We start from the raw sequence: 5590 nt of genomic DNA, 5'->3' as shown, positions 1-5590 counted from the left end.
ATATTTTGCTTTATTTTTCATAATTCCTTACTATATTTTGCATGTGTGTCCTATTGTATCATTATCAACTACTCTCGAATCTCTTTTAGCAACAGATTTAAAATACTTTAGCAAACAGTTCAGTTAATATACCAGGTTCCTTCATGTGTTTATTATTATATTAAAATCTCTGCTTACAGAATTCTAAGGGTGATACAGAGCAATGACATTGCTTATATTTCAGACATCCTTTTAGGAATTCCTTTCGACATTTTCTTGCATTGATTTTTGTATTTTCTTTTCTTCTTGTCTTTCTCTTTCTTGGCTTGCTCTCACATTTTGTTGAACCTAGCCATTAACTAACTACAGAGAAAAGCCAACTAGACCTATTAAACTCTTTATATGCACATATTTTACTTGTAGTTAATACCTTTAGTATGACTAGATTTACACATACTGTGTACCCCTTTCTTCAAATATTTTCCAATATTGTCAATATTCTAAGGTTGCTCTTGGAGGGAACAAAATAGTTGATTCCATTAACTTTATAGGTGATATTTTCTCCCCATTTCTAGAATATTTCAAAATTTTCTCCGTTTTTCTGAAATGGATAATGATTTGAAGATAAACATTCAGTGCATCAGACTATATATGTTACAAACGAGGGAGGATTTTGCCCCTGGAAAGAAAGCAAGTCTAGCAGCATGTTCAAAACTTACTCGGGAGTAAGTAGATGATTGTGTGTGTTTTTGTTTGTTTGTTTGTTTTTATTTGTTTTCTAACAGGGACCGAAACTCAGGACGTTGCGCTTGCGAGGTACCGGCGGGACCACTGAGCTAAATCTCCAGCCCAGTAGATGGTTTTTAATACTTAATATGTTTGGTCTTTTCATTTCTAGGATGGCATACCTATTAAAGTTATGAAGAAATTTCCTGTGAGGAAGTCAAATCTACAATTATCTGCTGCAATGGGACTGGAAATTGTACTTATTTCTCAGGTTTCAAGGTAAGGAAAATGTGGGCTCTTTAAAAAAATAATTTTGAATTGATATTAAATTTTAAATATGTGGAATAATATGTCATGTGCAAATATAATTTAACCATAAATAATTTTAACTGATGATTTGACTTTAAGTGTTATCTCTGTCATCGTTTGCAGAAGGATTTAGGTAGTCTGATTTACTATATTTCAGGGAGTATGACTTATCTCACTATGTATCCAATTAAGGTTAGTTTTTCAATTTCCTCTGTCACTAATCCATCTGCTCCCAAGTTTACACTGTTTATTTCTTCTTGCACTGATTTGCTTTTCTTTTTATTTATATAATTCCATTATACTTTCTTTGTATTTTAATAGTATTTCAAAGCTATCAAAGAAAATTCTATTTTAGTTCCTTGACGTTTAATGAAAGGCAGAGAATTTTTAAATTTAAATATATCAGTACAAAGAAAGATAAATGAAATGACAAATGCTGAATTATGAAACGAATCACTGAAAAAATCAACATGTTTGACTCAGTATATGTCAATTAAATATAGAATTAGAGTAAAATAAAAAATATTTAGTTGTTAATGATTCTCAAATAGCATTATTTGTAATTTGGGGTGCTTAGGGTTATCTTTTCTTACCTCATATTGATCTATTTATGTTCAAAATTATCATATTTTATTAGTAAAAACAGGGCAGACTAATCTTTTAGTTAAGCCAAAAAATATATGCTGAACTTGCAATGATCCTTTTTCCTCAAGAAATAAAATTAATATTTTCCATTAGTTTAGCTGACCATGTTTTGGGACAGTTAAATCAAATATATTTTAAAGCTAGCTAGGGCAAATTTATAAAAAAAGAGAAGAATAGATACCACTAATGCTCTTGTGTTTTTAAAATAAATACTTAATGCTGTTGTTTAGCTCAGAAACATCTTACTTTGTAGCATAGAAGAAAGATGTGACTGCATATGCTTTAATTATTGTTCAAAAATTGTCCTATTCAGAGGGTGGATATTTATTGTGAGCACTTAAGAACCACTCGATTTTTTCCATTATGCTGAATGTCCCAGAAGGCGAAACTCTAATGTCTATTTGAATATAGATTCTTTTGCCATTTCGTTTGATGGTGAATTACTTCCAAAGGAGGCCTAAATAGGAAACAAAAATATGATTTTTTCTCAGATTCTTTTCAAAAGGTACAGAATTAGGAAGGAATTGTCTCTGCCTCTCCCTAGGATTTCGTAGGTCCTTCCTGATAAACTCCAGATCACAAAGATTACACAATTTTGCTATTTAGTCACTTAAATTTCCAGTATTCATCAATTGAAGAGTAATAATGGCTTTTTACTGTTGTGCTGTAGGAATGATATACTATTCCTATTGGTTTCCTGGCCTTATCTACATCTCTGAAAATCATTTGACTCACTTCCAGTGTTCCATCTGAGCATCTGTTTTCTCTGGAATGCTCTGTCTCTCCCTCTCTCTGATAGAGCTGATCCTTTGAATGAAAGCATGTGTATACCACAGGTATCCTGTGAAGAATACACACATAGTTAAATTTATTTTTATCGATATACCATTAATCACTTGTAATGATGTTACAAGGCAATATTTACATTTTTCTAAATATTTTAAAGAAAGATTTGTTGCCAGGCCTTCTGAAAATGTGAGTATACTCTGGAGAATGAATATGCCTATGATTTGTAAAAGATAATGGATGCTGGTTCTGAACTGAGATTAATCTTGGTAAGCATAATGAAATTATATCCTCTGCTGTCATTCTGAGGAAAAGTTTCTATCGTTGCTGTGGCGAGTGAAGCCCCGGCCTGTCTAAATGCTCCTCCAGGCTTTTCTCACAGTCTTGTCCTATGCAAATGATGTCTTTAGCCTGAGTGTTAGAATTCTATACTTAGTTTTAAAAATAGCTAAATACCAAACACTGATATTCTGTCCTTTAGAGTTCAGATCATCAAACATGGCAGTAATTTTACTGAAGAAGTAGTAGGATACTGGAGAGGAACCATTAAAAAAAAATACTTTAAATATGATCAAGTAAGGCACCTTTTGGATGATTGATATATTCATCTGCTCAATTGTGGAATTGCTTTCCTAGGTGTGTGACCGACTTTAAAGTGAGTCAAATTCTGTACTTCACATGTGAAAAGTAAACATATGATGACTTATATTTTAATGAGCTTGCTTTTTAAATTTCTTTGCCATAGTTGTTGGTTTTTATTTTCAAAAAATGTAAGCTTAACCTTACATTATAAAAATCACTGAAATATTGTGTCAAGTGCAGTAAGGAAAAATGTAGAGAAGGCATCCTATTAAAACATAAACACTTGAAACTCTTTTAGAAAGTAGAAAGACAAAAACGTCATAAAATTCATAATATTTGGCTATAAATGTAAAAATTACAAAAATTATGAAACATTAAAAAAGTTCCTTTAAGAATTCATTGAAATTAAGCATACTCACTGTCATATATTTTATTTTATAATTTCAATATTGTACAAGAATTCCTAGGAAATATTTTATGCTATTCAATGGAGAAAAGAACACAAATGATATCTTTAAAGAATAAAAAACATATACTGCTTATATTATTTATTTATAGAGAAGAATATCAGAAGAAATGAAAAAGTTCAGCAAGTGTTTGAAACAAATTTGCCGCATAAATACATTCCTTCTATTTCCTCTTCCTGTATTTTCATAGCAGTGATTTTTAAATTTTTGTTGTTGTTGTTGTTGTTTGTTTGGTACCAGGGATCGAACTGAGAACCTTCAACTCGTGAGGCAGGCATGGCACCACTGAGCTAAATCCCTGGCCCTACTTTAAATATTTTTTTTAAATACCATTTCAAATAGGACCTTAAAATTGAAGTATCTATAATTAAACTGATACAAGGTGTTTAAATCTAAAAGAAGGCTTTCATTACAGTTTTTAATGAAAGAAAGAAAACCTAAATAAATGTGATAGAAAGACTACTGCAAAAATGTCAACCATCTCCAAATAATCTGTAATGATAGTGCTATTCAGCTTATAACTTGAACAGTATTATTTTTAACTTTTTTTTCCTTTTGAAGTAATGAAACTCCAAAACCTAATTTTCAAATCGATTAGAAAAGGGGAGACTATCAAGACCATCATTAAAAGCAACTTGAAAAGTCTTGTTAAAAAAAAAATAGTGCAGTTAGGAGGACAGGGATTTAGCTCAGTGGTTCTGCTGCCTGCCTCACAAGTGCAAGTTCCTGAGTTTGATCCCTGTACCAAATAATAATTATAATAATAGTGCAGTTAGTAAAAAATAAAGTATGCCACTTACGCAGGAAAAGAAAGGCAGTATGCTATGGATAATTCTACCATTCTAGGAATTGATTTTGTGTTGAGGAAAGAATAAATCTTATGTCATTGACTTCCAGTGAAGACATAAAATATTTTCTCCAGTTATACTAACAGTAGCTCGGTACTTAGCACACACTTTTCGAATGTGTTTGTTGATACAGAGATAAATGATTTGCAGGCAGGGTGAGTGAGAAAGCAGTTGAAACTTGAAGAAGGGACGCAAGCTCCTGTTACAGGAGCACACAGAAGAGACTCTGCTTTGCTGTACTTCCCAGGACTTTTATGGTTTTGTTTATTTGTTTGCTGTTTGTTTTCAACATTTGTGATTTCGGGTCAAAGTGAAAAAGGGGTAAAGGAAGAAAGACAGAGCAACAACAGAGAGACAGAGAGACAGAATTATCACAAAATTGACTCATACTGTTACGGGAACTAAGTAGTCCCCACAAGCTTGAAATCCAGGAAAGCCATTAATACCATTTAGTTTGAATGTAAAGACCTAAAACTAATAATGTAGAAACAATAATGTAGAAAAGAATGTAAATTGCAGTAGAGGAAAAGAAAAAATGAGAAGAATTGCCTGCATTTACCCAATCAGGCAGGTAAAATAATAATACCACAACAATAAGATAAAATTAATTTTGTCTCCTGTCACTGGGGACAGAATTACTTTACTGAATCTACTGACAAGTGCTAAACTTCTCAGGAAATACCCTCAGAAATAATGCAATTAACCATGACTATAGTTATCTAAACATGCTACAGAAACTTCGAAATATGTGTATAAACATGAATAATTATGCATAGACATATATCTAATTCTTTTGTTTGAAAGTGACCAGAAATAATGAAAGTCTAAAAATAAGAAGTGTACCTAGAACGTAAATCTCAATAGTCCAATATGATTCTCTAATAAGAGACACTAGAATCCATTGTATCAAAATATACAATTACCTCTTAAAGTGTAGTTGTGAAACTAATTAGCTCTTCTTCACAATTCATAAAATGGGACAGCTACCAGCACCAAAAGACATGAAATCTTCAAATGGATTTTGTAAGGTTTAAATAAGGATACAGAAAAAAAGGGAAAATATGATTGGTAAACTGTTTACTTTGGAAAACTAGAGTATAGAAGACTTCCTTATTACACACTGCTTAAATTTCTTCTTTTAGGAAAAAAATTGATCCGTTTGAGACTCTGTCTTCTTCCTTGATCTCTCAGTTTGATCATACAGCACTTGGCATGATTGTCTCCATTTTTATTTGGTAACTTATACTA

Source organism: Fukomys damarensis, unplaced genomic scaffold (assembly GCF_012274545.1).
Source record: "Fukomys damarensis isolate Sample0158 unplaced genomic scaffold, DMR_v1.0_HiC HiC_scaffold_6, whole genome shotgun sequence".
Taxonomy (NCBI): Eukaryota; Metazoa; Chordata; class Mammalia; order Rodentia; family Bathyergidae; genus Fukomys; species Fukomys damarensis.
This window is presented reverse-complemented; position numbering follows the sequence as displayed.